At 46.7% G+C, this 17,088-nt stretch overlaps 1 long non-coding RNA gene across 1 annotated transcript; it reads left to right on the forward strand.

The window, feature by feature from the left end:
• The first annotated feature begins 706 nt into the window (after positions 1-706).
• On the forward strand, positions 707-14,748 carry LOC144364786 (uncharacterized). Its single transcript, XR_013425893.1, has 3 exons — positions 707-803; positions 13,003-13,092; positions 14,659-14,748. It is a non-coding gene; the product is annotated as an uncharacterized LOC144364786 (long non-coding RNA).
• Positions 14,749-17,088: the final 2,340 nt, after the last annotated feature.

Raw genomic sequence — 17,088 nt, forward strand, 5'->3', positions numbered from 1 at the left:
GGCACTATAGATGACCCATCCTCTCCCCCCAGGATCCCACCACATTTATGAACCTCCAGGGTAAAAATTAGTCTGGGTTCCTACCTGTGGCTCCCTCTGGTAGACACAGACTTGTCATGTGGGCTGTGATGACTCACTGGTCCTGAGCAAATACCACAACACAGATGTGGCTGACACCTCCTGAGGGCCACCAAGGGAAACCCTGCTCTCCTGGGACCCCTGCATGAAGCCCTTGCCAGCTCCAGGCCTGGGCTTCCTGCAGCCCCTTCCCACCTTTTGAGTCACTGTCCTAACCCACCAGCCTTCTGACAGATCTGGAAACAGGCATCAAGCCTTTGGGGAAGCTGTTTTTAGGGTTCATCTGTTCTATCTTCTTGCTTCTCTAGATTCCATATTCTCTCACCCCCAGATTTGAAGGAGCTAAATATTCTCAAAAATCATTCATGGTTCCCCTAATGTGCAGGCTGTGCCTCACCCCCACCTTCTCCCTACCACTCCCTCCCTTCCCTCTCACCACCCTCACTCTCTGCCTTCCCAGCTCAATGGGCAGTGGGGAAAGCAGCCCTTTGTCTGACATCATCTCCCACTCCTTGGCCTGCTAAGAGTTATTTGCTCAGGCAATCCCCGTTCCACCAGAGGAGACTGTCCAATTGTCATGCAACCTACTGCTGGCCAATCAGAGAGCTCGGAGGTGATGTTATGGTGAGAGAGGAGCAGTGGTGCTGATGTTGAGAGAAGCCCAGGGTACCACTAATTGAGAGAGTGAGAAGAGAGCAGCTCGCTTGCTTTGAACTGGGCTGCAGGTAAGAAGACATGAGATGCAAAGGGTTGGAGGTTTTCAAACAAAAGAAAGAAACAAAAAACAAGAGGAGAGGTGGAGGGTCTGGGCCCTTTGTGTTGCCTTTGGTTTCACTCAGTCATTTAAATTTTGTCAAGCCTTGGGAAAAGCAGGGCCAGGCAGGAGATGGTGCTTGACGAGGGGCAAGGGGCCAGGGTGGGACCCTCACTTTTTTTCCAGAGCTCAGGAGAGAGGAAGTGTGGAAGGAGGTCCCTGGTGAGTTATTTTTGCATTTAAATGTTTTGTTGCTGAGGGAGAAAGGGTTGGCTTGGAACCTGGTTTCCCCTGGAACTGCTTCTGACCTGAAGACCCCTTTCAAGCCTGAAGCTGCCCTGTGTTTGACAGTTTCAGCTTTCCTGGTCTTTCTTTCCCATTTTCTTTTTATTTCCCTCTGGAGGCAACTTTTTTTATTAAAGTACAATTGGCAAAAAAAAAAGTATATATTTTTTTATATCTGTATATGTTATAGTATGATTAATTGAAGCTCATTAATGTATCCTTTACCTTATATACTTAGAATTTTTTGTTGTGAGAACATGAAGTACTTTGTTAGCAGTTTTCAAGTATACAATATGTTATTAACTACAGGATGAACAATAGATCTCTTTAACTTATTTATCCTGTCCAACTGAATTTTCACCCTTTGACAAACATATCTCTGGCAACCACCATTCTACCCTGTGCTTCTACAAGTTAGATTTTTCAGATTCCACATGTCAGTGAAATCCTGAAGCATTTTTCTTTCTGTGCCTGGCTTATTTCACCTGACATAAGGATGTGTTCTGTAGATATATCTGTATGGTTGCAAAAGACAGGATTTTCTTTTTTTTTTTCCTAGTCAGAGTAGAATTTCATTCTCTTTGTGTATGTGCATGTGTTGGGGAGGGGGTCTTCTTCCATTCATCCATTGATGGGAACTTACATTGGCTCCATATCTGGGGTATTGTGAAAATGTTGCAGTTAACATGGAATTGTAGATATGTATGTTTGATATAAAGATTTCATTTCTTTGGATATTTACCCAGAAGTAGAATTGCTTGTTCATATGGTCCTTCTATTTTTAATTTTTTGAGAGAATTCCACACTGTTTTCCATAATGGAAATTCCTACCAACAGTGAACAGATTTCTACATATTTCCATCAATCCTTATTGCTATAGCTTGGATCTTGAATATCCCATGTGTTGAAGGTATAGGTCTCAGCCTGAGGTGCTACTGGGAGATGGTTTTCTTTCCCATTTTCATCCTTCTCCTTTGTCTCTCCATCACCTTACTTTCTCCTCTTGGTCCTAAGGATTCAATGAGAGCATCCCCTCTGCCTCACCCCACCCCACCGTGAGGTCAGCCTGATCCTACCTGATGGGGCCAGCGGGAATGGATAAAAAAAAATGTGGTATTCATACACAATGGAGTATTACTCTGCATTAAAAAATGACAAAATCATAGAATTTGGAGGGAAATGGATGGCATTAGAGCAGATTATGCTAAGTGAAGCTAGCCAATCCCTAAAAAAACAAATGCCAAATGTCTTCTTTGATATAAGGAGAATAACTAAGAACAGAGTAGGGATGAAGAGCATGAGAAGAAGATTAAACAGGGATGAGAGGTGGGAGGGAAAGGGAGAGAGAAGGGAAATTGCATGGAAATGGAAGGAGACCCTCAAGGTTATACAAAATTACATATAAGAGGAAGTGAGGGGAAAGGGAAAAATAATACAAGGGGGAGGAATGAATTACAGTAGTGGGGGTAGAGAGAGAAGAGGGGAGGGGAGAGGAGGGGAGGGGGGATAGTAGAGGATAGGAAAGGCAGCAAAAAAAAAAAAAACTCTGAGGCTGCAGGAGCACAGGCCTGCCGCACCCTGGTCCTCCCTCTTAATTCAGACCCCTACCCTTCCAAGAGTTTAGGCATTTTTCTTTTCTCATGCCTGGGACCCGGGACCCGGAGCTTTGATGTCCAGTGGCCGGCTCTGTCTCATGTGGTGGTGCTGACTTTGTTTTATTTCTCCCAGGAAGATGTGATTAGGTATGGAGGAGCCTTATTGTCCTGAAGCTGGGCAGGTCTTCTGGATATCATAGGCGGGTAGGTCAGACATGTTCAGGGTGCCCTTGTCTGAATACCTCAGGCAGGAATGCCCCTCTGTCCCAGGGATAAGAGAACACTAATGGGGTTTGCTGGAAGTGGCATGCTGGAGCCCTGGAGGGTGAGAAGATCGAAGGGAATGTGGGAGAATCTGTCTCCATGGAAGCTGAGGCCCCCTCTAGGGGTTGGAGAGCTCTCGCACGGGTGGGTGCCAGGGGGAATGAGATCATACATCAGATGTGGAAATGATCAAAGTGCTGGAGTGGAAGGAAGGCAGAAGGGGCATTTCTGATCTGTGGCTCCACAGAAGTGAACCAGAGCCTCCCAGAGCCCTGTTCTCTCCTGTAGCTCACTGAGCCCCTGCCTTGCTGTTAGGAACAGTGCTTCTAGCCCTTTCTGAGGTTGCCTAGCTCCTGCCAGCTTGTCCCAGACCTCTTTTTATGTCCAGCTCCGCCCAGCCACACCTGCAGCTTTGGAGTGAGCAAGGATCTTTAACTGCTAGATGGGTTCACCACAGAGCATGCTTCCTTGTGGGAAGTGAGTTTCCCTCACTGAAGCCATTCAAGAAGAAGGGGGATGACCACCAGCAGAGAGGCATTAGAGGACACTTCTTTGTTGCACTGGAAATAGGTTTAGTGTTCCTCACTAAGACCTGTTTAGTAGATTATGAAGTGAATTTTGTGGATTATAACCAGTATTTCTTGTAATAATATGAGATAAGGTAGAATTGAAAAAATTAGAACACAGCCAATATAATGGGTAAATTAGGTTTTCTGTGCCTTTTTACTTAGTAATGTATTTTCAATTATGTGTGTATTTGTGAGTATGTGTCTATATCAGGATGTACACTATATATTGTACACTATATGTGCTCATTGGCAGATACAAAATGAAAGCCTGAAAGTTACAGTTCATTCCAAGTGTTATTTTAAATGGGAGACTGTTTCTTTCATGAGATACTGTGTTCTAGAGGTTTGGTCTAGCATGTTCCCCCAGAGTCCAGTGTTTAGTAGACATACAGTAGTCCCCTCTTATCCATGGTTCTGTTTTTCTCTTTTTCAGTTACTTGCAGGCAACTAAGTCCAAAAATATTAAGTGGGAAATTCCAGAAATAAGCCATTTGCAAGTTTTAAATTACTTTTATAAGTATATAATGATAAATACTCTATTTTATTACTAGTTATTGTTGTTTATCTCTTGCTGTGACTTATTTATAAATGAAGTCTTATCATAGGTATGTATGTAGAGGAGAAAGCAATATATCCTAGATTTCAGGCACCTGTGAGATATCTTGGAATGTGTCTCCATGGGTGAGTAGGACTACAGGTTATACTGTTGGTGGATGGGTAGGGGTGTTCCTCACATTTTTGCTTGGATGAGTGGTTCATATCTAGATTCCATCTTGGCTCCATGAAAGGGATCTGAGGACCAGGTGAGACTGGCCACCTTCCCTCCTTTGACCAGGCAGCTTAAACCACGTGCCTTCTCTAGGAGGAAAGAGGGTTGATTGACAGTATTTAAAACAGAGCAACACAGATTGACAAATGGGGATATAATAAGATAGTGGAACAGGAAAGGACACAGGGCAAAGAAAGCAGGACAGGTGAGGAGGGGAGGGGTCAGAGTCCACCTTCAATTGACACGCAAAAAGAACAGGAATGCTCAGATCTGTTTTTCTTGATTTTACATACAGGGTTTCAAATTATCAAGATCATAATCAAAGAAAAGACTAATTTTTTTCCAGAACACTTAAGATCCTGCATTCTATGTCCCTTTTTACAGTTTTATATTATTTTCTGCTTATCCAAGGACTTTCATTTGGAGACAGAATTCCTAGAAAGTTTGAAGTCATGGATGGAAATAAATGACTATTTTTTTTTTGGAAGAGGCATAGAAATTTGGGTGGAATTTGTAATGAGGAAAATGCAATTTTTTATATTGCTTATTAGAGGACCAAACTCTTTGTTAGCTTGAGAAATGAGCATGCATCATGCATTACCTGGTTTGCTTATTAAATTAGCATTTGCTATATTTAGAAATGTAACAGTGTGGTTTCTCACACTGTTGGTTGCTTTTTCTGTTTTTTCTGTTTTTGTTTGAGAATGAGCAAGGACCTCCCCCCCATCCAAAAAATCACCCTTCCCATTTATAGTCCCAATAGGAAGGTAGGAGGATCACAGATACATGCACCCCACACATATTACTCTCCCACCTGCCCCCACTCACATGTACATACCTAACTTTCTCCCCCATCAAAGCCCAAAGCTTTTTGCTCCTTTCTGTTAGAGCTGTGTGCCCTGCCTGCTTTGGGTCCTGCTGTCAGAGATGAGAGGCAGAAGAACAAGACAGATCAAAAGGGGAGGGAGCCTGCAGTGGCTGGCCTGGTTTATTACAGGAACTGGCAAATCTAGAGTTCATAGAACAAGCTGGAGAATGTGAATCTGGGGGAAGGAGGACAGGAAGTGTGCTGGAAGTCGCTAGGTCCCTGGACGGGGGTCTGTGCCTGAAATCCAGACCAGAAAAGGGAGCAAAGTGTAAAGTGCAGAGTGCATATGTGAGAACAAGTGGACAGACAGCGTCCAAAGCTAACTGCTCCCTGCACATGCAAGGGACTGTCGACCCAGGGTCAGGGCTACCTGCCACTTACATTCAGCATCTTAGACACAGCTGTCTCAAGAAGCATACCATGAGGGCTTTCTGGAGAAAATTATTCCAAGAAGTACTGTAGATAGTATAAAATGATCAAATTTAAAAAACTTGAATACGAAAAGGACATATAATGGTTATGAACAACCAGAACAATAGCGTTTAGAGCCATCTAATTATAGTAAATGTATTAACAAAGCTGAATGCAAATGTCAAGTATCTTAGGCTAGGGATATGTTGAGTAAGGTGATCATGTAGTCTTTCTTACTACTCTGCATAGTGCATACAGTAGGTTTTCAAAAAAAAAATATTTGTTGAGTGAATAACATTAAAAAAAGAAATTGATAATGATAATCCAAAACTTAAAAATCCAGATCATTTTGATAGAACCAGGTTTGTAGAGAGAGGAAGTAAATTTTGTTAAATCTCTTATCTCATGCAAAGAAAATCACTGGATACTATTTTATACTTAACTTATACTTAACTTGTATACTTATAGTTGTAAGTGATATCCATTTAAAGTTAAAATTAAAGTAATGCAAAAAATAAGCTCTAGAGAAGAATGAAAGAACAAAGAAATAAAAATGATGTTGCAAAAGATAAGGGGTCTCTTTCAGTATAGTTAAATTTGGGCTGGAATTAGAACTCTGATCTTTGGGCTTCAGACAGGCACTAGATTTCCTAGACCCTTTGTCTCTTCATTTGAGAAGAGATGGTAAATAAAAATCTAGAGATTCCCTTGACTCCTTCCATCTGTGGGACTGCAGAATGGGCAAAGAACTTGACCCTCTGGGGACGTTGACAAGTTCTCTTGCTTTTTCTGTCCAGATATGAAAAGGACTCAATTTATTATGCTTGATAGGTTAGGTGTAGGCTATCAAATGGGGACTGTCTGAGGTCATAGCTAAACCCAAAGACAGCTTAATGGTAAGAATTTAAAGCATGAGGTCACCCAGGATAGGTAGGCAATTTGGAGATAGTCAACTTCAACCATGTGCCATGGGCATCTCTTCTTGCTCCCATGTAGGGGCAGGGCTGGGTTTGAGAACAGCATGGAGCTTTGTCAGGAACAGCATGAAATTTGATGTAAAAAGATTCTGGTTCAAATTATGCCTATCCCTTCCTCTTTGTCCCACTTCAGGAAAACAAAATTGCTAAACTGACCATCTGGAAAATGGGTCTAATCATATTCATTTCATAGATTTCAGGGAGAGTGAATGGTAAAATGTATACACATGGATTACAATAATGCAAACATAATAGAAACAGGAAAAAAAACAAGAAAATGCTGAGAGTGTAAACTCACTAGAGTGCAAATACTTATTTTCTTTTCTCTGTCAATAGATTTTTCTGATATTCAGGGCTAGTATGTTTGCAATTGAAGCAGTTTGTGTACGATGCATAAGCACACATGCACCGAGAAGCTCCTGGTCAACCATGGTGCACTGTCAAACATCCATGCCTTTGTCAGGAGTGAAATTACAGAGCTTGCTTCAGATGCTAGTGCCTGAGACTGCTCCTGACTCTGGGACCCCACCCAGAGCCTGACTCACAAACCCAGTTCTCTGCCTGTCCTGAATAAAATTTCACACCCTGAACTTGACTTCTGCCATGCTGCATCTCTTGTATATATTGAATAGGAGATTAAAAAATAGCCTGGGAAGTCCCATCACTGTGGATTATGTGGGGTTGTCTAATGGCTTCCTCTCGGCATAGCCATTATAATCTTGAGGGCCTCCTCAGACCTAGGCCTCCAGAGTTCTGCTGTCACCAGCAGGTCATTCCTAGAAACACAATTATGCTACATTCTGAAGCTCTCGACCATTTGCCGTCTCCTCTTGAAGCCCTGAAAAGCAAACCTAAGAGGAGCTTTCAAACTACCAGTCCCCAAAGCCAGTGAATCGCACACCATTCTGTCTGCCAGCCCTCTCTATGACTCACTCATCCATAAATGGTCTTTACTCTAATCCCCCTTTCTTACTTGATTACATGGTCCACAGTATTGCAGGGAACCCTGCTGAAGACCTGCCGAGCATCTGTAGAACTCCCTAAGATTCCCCTCCTGGGGTTACTCTAGGACTTAACAGAGGACTTGGCATTGAATTCAATATTTATAAATAGTGTTGAAAGACTGAAAACCACATTCATGAAAAAATAATTTAACTCCTTTTGATTTTAAACTCAAATAAGACACATGCTGCCCATCAGAGCCCCTGGTCAGCATGAAATAAGCTAGGTTACTGTTCTAAGATGGTACAATTCCAGTCCAATGTGAAGACATGTGACACTGAGGTCACATAACGCAGCTAATACCAGGTGAATACAGAACTTGACCTGGACTCCTAAGAGGCCAGTCCAGTGCACAGCTGGAAGAAGCCCTTCCCACTCTGCCTGTGGCTGGAGGACCTGGCTCAGCCCTCATGGTTCCCCCACTGTGAAGCTGCCATACCAATTCTGTGACAGAGTTCCTATATTTGGCCTCCAACATCCTTGCCAAGGAGAGCTCTATTCAAACCATTTGGGCATCCATTAGCTGCTTATCCCTCAAAAATAGTCCGCGTGGGCCTGGGCACATCCTGAGAGTCCAATTTGGGCATTTCTTAGAGTAACAAGAACAGTGCGACTGACTCACTGTGCCACGTGGGCAGTCAGAGCATCTGGGAGGCAGTGTGCATGCTGGGGGGTGGCGGCACCAGGTGGTGCCTGAGCACTCAGCACTCTCCCCTGCCTGCTCCTGTTACTAACCGACTTGTAGAAAGCCGGGGAGCATGATCCTGCTGACGCTCCCTGTGGCGTCCTGTCTGCATGCTCACCTTCTTTTTGGATGCTGCTCTGCTGGCCTCAGAGTGGGCTGTTTCTCTCATCCAGCCTGGTGTTTGAAGGGATGAAGGGGCCAGTGTGAAGAAGAAATGTGCCAACGCTGGAGTCCAGATGCTTGGGCTCCTGACCTTTCTCTGCCAGCAACTTGCTGTGTGACCTCAGGACCTCTGTCCCCAGGAGGAAGTCACTAGCATTTCTGATGGGATATTTTTCCTGCGTGGAATTGTTGTGTGCAATGCAGGACATTTAGACTACCTGGGCCTGATGTATCTCATCATGTGCTCATCAGAAAGTCTCTCCTGTTCCCCAGAATTGAGACAGCTCCTCCGGGAGAGTTCCCTGTTCTGTGATCATGCATCTGTTTAGTGACTTCCTCACCTCTGACTTTGTGGTGTTCAAGGGAAATTGTGGGTACTGATATTTTCACTTTAGGCATCTTCTCCTCTCCACCATCCCACCATGAGATCCCTCTCATCAACATCTTCCCTGATTCTAGGGCTTCCCCAGCAGCCAAGCCCTCCCCCATTCAAAACTTACCCCTCTGTGTCTGAGGCCTCCTGGCTGACTCTCTGCTTGGTGGGATGATCCCTCACCAATTTATGTACTGGAGCTTGAGCTGGGGGAAGTGTATGGATGAGTCTGTAGTTGGGAAAGCAGTGCTGGGTGGGACACAAATGACAGCCCAGCTGGGTCCCCAGCCTGCCTGGACAAAACACTGCCAGCCTTCCCCTCCTAATCTTTTCCCCAAGCTCACACTGCTGCTGAATCTCCTTGTGCTTGTACTTGAACCTGCACACAGAGAAGGTTTCCTGATGGAACACACACAGACTCAAATCCCAACTCTGCTTCTTACTGTCTGTGTGACTTGGTGTCCTTTACCCAACTGTGCAGAGCTGCCATTTCCTCATTATCAAAAATAAATTGAGATATGCCTTTGCTTTTCCTTGTACAAAGTAGATGCTGAAGAAATGGCAGCCGTTGTTATTGCTGTCCCCATAAGCCTCACCACTGCCTTCTCCTCTCATTCAAAGGACACCAAAGCCTTTCTAACTGAATACAAGGTACAGACTCCTTCACTGGTGTGGAGGCCTCTGTGATTTTCCTGTCCCATTCTAGCGTTCAGTCCCAATGTACCCTGCATCAACCCAGTGGGTCCCCTCTGTTCTGAATAAACCCAGTCCACCACTCATCTCACTGTCAAGATGCAAAGTCATTTCACCATTCTAGGCATTTCACCTAAATGGCATAATGGCCCCTCGTCACCTGGGGTAAGGCCGCACTGGCATCTGGGCCAGCTGAAGCTGAAGTCCTCTCCTACCTGCTGTGCTGATGCATGCCCAGGCCCACAGGGGTCACTTGACTGACCAATAGTGTTCCTACAAAGTGAATGGGAGCATGTGCTAGGCTGTGTTTTGCTGTGGCATGACATGGCATGACTGTTGAACCGCCTGTGCAAGATGACACTTAGGTCACACCAGCAGGCCGAGTGCTGGGGAGGCTGCTGTCCTCGCTCCACTTACCACTGATGCCAGAGGCTAACTAGGGTGCAACCAGGCTCCTCTCAGGCTGGGTGCTCCTTGGCACTGCTGTGCTCTCCAGAGGTCTTGCCTACCCTCTTCCCCTGTATATTCTGGTCCTTCCTCAGAGCATCCCATGCAGAGCAGATCTTTCAGATCTTGGCTGCAATAGAAATGGTGTAGCACTTAGTATGAGGGTTTTTAAGGGTCCCATGTACCCTGAGATTCTTGTACACAGATCCTCTTGAGAAACAAATCAGACCATGTACAAATGCTGGTTGCTGAGATACGGTGGAAGAATCATGACTTTGGCTCATGGTTTTGTTATTTACTGAGGGTACTTGTTTCCTAGGGCTGGAGTACCTTACCATAAAACAGTGGTGAGGATTTCAAACTCAAGGTGCCAGCAGGCTATGCTTGCTCCAGGGTTGCAGAAAAATCCTTCCCTGCCTCTTCCAGCTTTTGATCACCCTGGGCATTCCTTGGCTTGAGGTTTCTTCACTCCAATCTCTGCCTCCATTTTTGTATGGCTTATCTGTGTGTCACTCATAGGGACTTGCCATTGAACTTAAGGCCCACTTGTGTAACCAGAGATGATCTCATTTTGGAATCTTTAATAACATCCGAGGAAATCTTTTTTTCCTAATAAGACCACATTCACAGTCATTAGGATTAAGATGTGGATGAATCTTACTCAACTCACTCTACTGAATGGAAATATCACTTGGCCTCTCTGACCCTCAGTTTCTTCATTCATAAAATGTATAGTATTGCTACTTCACAACACAGTTATGAAAACTAAAGTAAAAGAGTGTTTACATTGCAAATATTCTATGAGTACCATTTTTATCATGCAGATTCTGATCCCATGGTCATCACCAATTCCTTGACCATGCACAGTGCTGCTCACCTCTGTGACATCTCCTGTTCCCTCCTTGGTCTTCCTCCTCTGGCTCCTGACATTCTCTATGTTCCCCAAACTCCTAGCACAGTAGCTTCCATGTAGAATGTTCTTAAATACATGGCAATTTTAAAATTAATCCATAGCCCTAGGCCATGGCTTGAGTTCTCAGGACCATGGAGGAAGCAATAGTGAGAAACTAGTTTCTCCCCTGGCCACTAGGGAGGAACTTAAAAGTCACAAGATGGGGATGCTCGACTTAGCTCTGCCACCTCAGAGCTGTGTGACCTTAGTCTAGCATCTTAACTTCTTTGAGCCCCAGGTTCCTCATCTGAAAATGAAGCTGATGATGTCTCTCTTGTGGGCCTAGCTATGGCTCACTGAAGGTCAGCTGGGATGCTGTGGGTGTGAAGTGCTCCCTGAGCACAGCCTCATCCTCATTCTGGCTTGGGCCAAGGGCTACATCCTTTGACTCCAAGTACTTGCCCCTGCTCAGCTCCCCTTCTTTTTTCAGGTGGGCTTCTCTGCCTCCTCTTCTATTTCTGATCCATCACCCAGGTTAAGGTCCAAGGCCGCTGCCTCTTCTGGCAAGAGCTTCCTCACTCAGCCTGTTGCCTTTAGATAGCCCGGCCATGAGCAGATTGTGCAGGCTGCAGACTCATGACTGGGGACTTCACATCCAGGCACTAGGCCTGCCTCCCTGCTCGTGTCCTGCTGGCACGATCAGGACCAGCCTGATACCAGAGAAAGAAGGTCCATTGTGTGACTCAGGAGAGGCCTGGCAGGGGCCTCTGGACCCAGCACAATGAGGAGAAAGGAGACCGAGACTGTGTGGGCAGCTAGATCTAGGTCAAGTCTGTGCGCTCTCTAGTCACACAGACCCTCTGAACCTCATTCTCCTCACTTGTGAATGGAGACGACACTCCTTGCAGGGCTGAGGGGAAGACCACCCTGACACAGAGGGAAGGACCCTGACATTCATGACTCATTCTGTGTGCTGGTGCAGGGCGGAGGCTTTTCTCATCTAATTGGTACATCTCTGTGCAGAAGGTCAGAAAAGCAAGGTTTGGACATGTGACATGACTAGCCAAGAGTTGACATCTGCAATCACACTTCACTGGTCTAGCTCTTACCCCAGAGCTGGCCCCGCTACTCACACGTGCTCAAACCCTGGCTCCTAGTGGGAAGGCACCATGGCTCTTGGAGGAAAGGGGCTCCAGTTTGGCCTCAGTGTCACTTAGCCACGTGTGGATGTGAGAAGGCAGCCTGCTGGCTCGTACCACCTTCCACTGGCAGAGTGACCAGTGGTCAAAGATGGAGCAGCCTGGGTGATAAGCACTCTCCAGAGCCAGCCCTTCCTGTCTTCAGTGAGCTCCAGGCAGTGCCTTCGCTGCTCCTCCTACCTCCTTACCAGCGCAAGGGAGCCCTGAGGACACTGAGCTTTTTTACCCTGACCCTGGCCTGAACAGTTCCCTGGCAGAATGACCTTTTCACCAGATTCTGACCTGTCTCTTATGCTCTGACAAGGGTCCCTTGCTGGATCCCTGGCCTCATGCTGGGTAGGGAGCCCATCTCTGGCTCCCACAAAGCCCTAATGTGTCCATTTGTGTCTCTGAATCAACCAGGTGTGATGACATTGGGCCTTGATCCTTCTCTTTCTGTGGTCCAGGGTTGTTTTTAGTGGGGTCATGGAGGGCCTGGGCCAGTGGTTCTTGGAGGGCAGGCAAGAGAGAGGCCATCTTGAAAAAGTTTTAACATCTCTGTCCAACTCTTTCTCACCCCATGTCAGAGCTGGCTGGAGACAGGTGGGGTGTGGAGACAGAAGTTCAGAGGGGTGGTTATTTTTTAAAATACCTCTAGGCAATTCCTACTGGAGACTGGCCTCTCACTAGCATCCTTGCCTTGGGAAGGCCACTGAGTTGCCCAGGGAGACAGAGGAACACCCCTTGTTCATAGGGGTTTGGGAAACTCAAGTTCACATTCAGGCCTCGAGACAAGGAAGCCAACAGCAACATTGGCATTAGTGCCTGAACTTGACCCAGTTAAGTAGAAGGGTGTGAGTATTTGGGGTAGTGAGAACTGGTGGAAAGAGGACCTAGGGGTGAGGGCAAGTGCAGTACCCCAAGGTTCCTCTGCAGTTGTATAGAGACCCTCCTAAGGCTGCTAATCTATCAGTGGTAAACTATTTCTTTTTTGTTTCAGAGTTTGACCATGTCCTGAACTGGTGAGAGACACCTTCTGTGACTTTCAGTCAGATCACCCATCAGATCCCAGCAAACATGACCCTCTCAGGTAGGTCCCCACGTGGCATGTAAGCATGGGCTATTTCTCTGCACATAATGATTTATGGACGCACAGAGACATGTCTACTTGCAGGGCCAAGTAGAACCTGACCCCAAAGTTAAGCAGAAAAGGAGACACACATAATATGAAAACAGGCTTTCAATTTCTGAAAAGTAATGCAGGCCAACATCATCATCTAAACTTGGCTGTCAAATAACCCACAACCACACTAGTGGGAAACTAATAATGTATTGCCCAGCTGTGCCATCTCCCAAATTAGTGATTTTTAATTTTTTTTGTGTGTGTGTGTAGTATTGAAGATTGAACTCAGGGTGCTGTGTCACTGCTACATATCTAGCCCCTTTTTAATATTCTAGTTTGAGGCAAGGTCTCACAAATTTGCCAAGGATGGCCTTGAACTTGTGATTTTCTGGCCCTAGCTTCTGAAGTCGCTGGAATTACTGAACATGCACCTGGCCCCAAAGTAATGATTTTGAAAGTGAATAAAAAGAAGTGCAATTAGAGTTTTTTGGCCACCCTCTCTCCCCCCAGTAACAATTTCTTCTTGTGCAAACATTCTGCCTCTGTGCTTTTAGCAGGTCTAACGATAGGCCTGGGAAGAGAGCACAGGGGTAGAGCATGGAGATGTCTCCCATGAAGAGAAAGGGCTTTTATTCTCGTCCCAGCCTTTGTCCCACCATGGTGGCTCCTGACCATCTCAGTCCCCAGGTGGTGGGTGGGACTATAACTGAAGTCTTTCTTCCTTTTGCTCATTGGTGTATTTTTTCTTTTAAAGTTTTTTAAATGCCCATGCAGTATTTCTGCAGTCACTAATGTTTTCAATTATGAAAGAGCACAATTGGCTCTGTGCTGGGCAGGTTACTGCTGAGAAGGCCTGAGAATGCTGAGCACAAAAGCATGTCCACTATCTCCAGGGAAGTGGGGAGGGATGGACAGGGGTCACCACTGTTGCCTGGGTGGCTCTGAACTATGACCTCCAAACACAGAAGGAGTTGTTGGTGGTTGAGATACACTCTTGCCTCATGGACACCAGTAATGCTGGCTTTGGCCACTGTCCTAGGAAGGTCAGGAAGAGCAGCCCCACTTAGCACCCAGTGTGGAGCAGAGAGACAGTGAAGACTCCCTGTCCTGTCTTCTTTTCCACCCTTTGTGTGGCACTACCCAGTGTTTCTGGTAGAATGGAACATGGATTTAATACATCCCAATGCCAAAGAAATGACCCATTCAGGGTGGGCATGGGGATACAGAAAGCTGGGTCCCAGAGTCAAGCTGGGGGCTGGTGGTGGTGCTTGAGATCTATACCTGAGGATGCTTGGCATTTGGTGCTAGGAGGGGAGAAATACTGGAGGACAGATAGGGCCACTGGGTGCTCTGGAAGGGGACAAATGAGGGGCTGAATCACACACCACAATCCTAAGGAGGTGGTTCCAGATGTGAGAGGTGCAGGTGGCTTGGGTGCATTTCTGGAGCTAAAAATTCCAGGCCAACTCATGTAGATGTGGGTCTCTGAGGCCAGCCAGGGTCCCCAACTTTACCTTCCTGATGTTTCCACAGCCTACAAGGAGAAGATGGAGGAGCTCCCACTAGTGTCCCTGTTCTTCTCCTGCTTCTTGGCTGACCTTCTGAATAAGTCATCTTACATATATAAAGGTCAGTGAGGACTCAGTTGGGGAAGAAAGAAGTAGAGGCTCCCTCCTGTGCATGGGGGTGCAGTCCCCAGCCCCCATTTCATGAAACTCTCCTTTCTGTGCACATGCTCCTACCCAGAGTGCCAGGGTCCAAGCTGCAGGGGTCTAGCCTGAGGCGCTAGATGGCAGCTGGGCTCTGAATCAGGCCCTCTCTAGAGCACTCCCTCTTAGCTTCACCTTTGTTCATTTCTTGAACAAAAAACACCAAGGGGAACCAGGCAGAGAGTCTACCCTCAGGAACAAACCAGAAGGGAAGAGGGGACACGGGGTGGTTGAGGGGTCTCCTAGGGAAGGAGGAGATGCTCCAAGAGTCTGGAGGTGGGAAGAGGGCTTCCTGCCTGGGCTGTGGTGGCTGTACTGCTCGGGACCAGTGTCAGAGATGGTTCCTAGACACTGGATGCCCAGGTTCTCCTGCTGGGTGTGGGGGACAGGTCACCTCCAATTTCCTGTAGAGAGAAGGGGTGTGGTTGGCCTGGCAGTAGGTGACGGTGGGTTTGGATGACCTGGGATTGTCTTTTCTGTTTAGGCTTGTGTGGGAAACCGTGTAGGAGGAAAGGTCAAAGCCAGATGAAAGACAGTGCTGAATGGACAGAAAGAAGAGAACAGGGTAGGAGCAGTCAGTGTCCACAGGCCACACAGTCTGGGTAGCAGGACAAGGAGAGGCCTGGGTGGGCAGTGGGTAAGATGCACCACTGTCTGACACCAGCAAGGACAATGGGTGAAAGAGCTAATCCTCAAAGGAGGCTGGTGGTAGAGGCAGAAGCCAAGGCAAGTGCTGTTGCTGTGGCTGGTGTCAGACATCACATGTCCCCAGGGCCGTAATTGAGGAGCCTGGGGCCTTACTGTGTCTATGGACCTTGGGCCCTATCAGCTCTCTGACCTTAGGTATCAGTGCTCAGGACAGAACCAGGCCCATGGCCACTGGTTTGTCACAGGGACTCAGCTCTCCTGGTCCATGTGCATGTTTTAGGGGGGCCCAGCTATTCTTCAGCAGGTAAGCAGTCCTAGCTCTCATCATGCAGCAGACACAATGGACCTGAACTGGTGTGTCATCTTGGACATGGAAGTCATTGAACTGAACAAATGCACCTCGGGCTAGTCCTTCAAAGTCATCCTGAAGCCACTTTCCTTTGATGGGATGCCCGAGTTCAATGCCTATTTTCACTGGCAGCAAGACCCATCACTGGAAGAGATCCAGAAGACACTAGAAGTGGCCAAGGAACGAAGGAAGGTAAGTGCTTCCCTTTCTTTTTTTTTTTGCTCCCTCTTAGCATGGGCAGGAGGGAGCTGGAGAAGATGGTTTCTTCTCCAGGGATCTGTACGTTGTGCAGGCCCTGGCTCTGGTCAGCAAGTGTCAGCCCCTCACTCTGATGCTATCCTTTGAGGGGCACCAAGACCTCTACAAAGTACCCTGTGGGCGGGAAGCAATCTGGGTCTGATTTCAGGCTTCCCCAATTAATAAGGGATGACTCGAGACAAACTCTTGAAAAAAAAAATAAAAATCTACAGTCACAATAGGAGGGGGCATGGGCTCAGAGGCCAAGTCCAAAACAAATAATTGAGGCTGGTCTGGTGATAGAGAGTTTGAAAGACTATTTGCAAACACTTCTGTCTCATTATACTACTGCCTCACAAGTCCATGGTGGTAAGCAGAACAGGCATTATCCTTGATGTAGATGAGCAAACCAGTCAGAGAGTCAGCTGATTGTGCTGGATGACATAGCTAACATGGGCAGAGTTGGGACTAGAAACCAGTGCTTCAGCTCTGTGTCCAGGTGGCTCTTTGGTTGCCTTTGTTAGAGAGAACAGCCCACCATTGTGTCACTAGGCTTTTATCACTGAGAGGGCCTTTGGAGTCCAGGAAAGGGAGGCTGGAAACCCAGGGCCCAGGAGCTCACCTGAGAAGCAATTGGAAAGGTTCACACTGGGGAACATGAGCTGTGGAGGTAGGGTAGACTCCAGGCAGCAAGGTGCCAGCATAGACATTTGAGAGGGCATCTTTCTCTGGGACCTTGATCCTACTCACGTTTATTCACTGGAGGAGACAGCAGGTGGGGTGGGAAAACCTTCTGGGCCAGTCTTTGGGTCACCAGTGGTCTACACCAGAATTATTTGGTACAAAGTTTAAAACTACACATACTTGGACGCTGCCACACACCTACTACCATGGCTTTCTAGGGTTGGTCTCTGGGGACCATAGAGGTTCCCAGGTGATGCTGACACATGGTGGAGTTTGAGAACAACTGCTTGATCTACACTGCTCTCTGCCTCCAACCCATGGGAAGTTCCAAGTCCT

Source organism: Ictidomys tridecemlineatus, chromosome 1, assembly GCF_052094955.1.
Source record: "Ictidomys tridecemlineatus isolate mIctTri1 chromosome 1, mIctTri1.hap1, whole genome shotgun sequence".
NCBI classification, from domain to species: Eukaryota; Metazoa; Chordata; class Mammalia; order Rodentia; family Sciuridae; genus Ictidomys; species Ictidomys tridecemlineatus.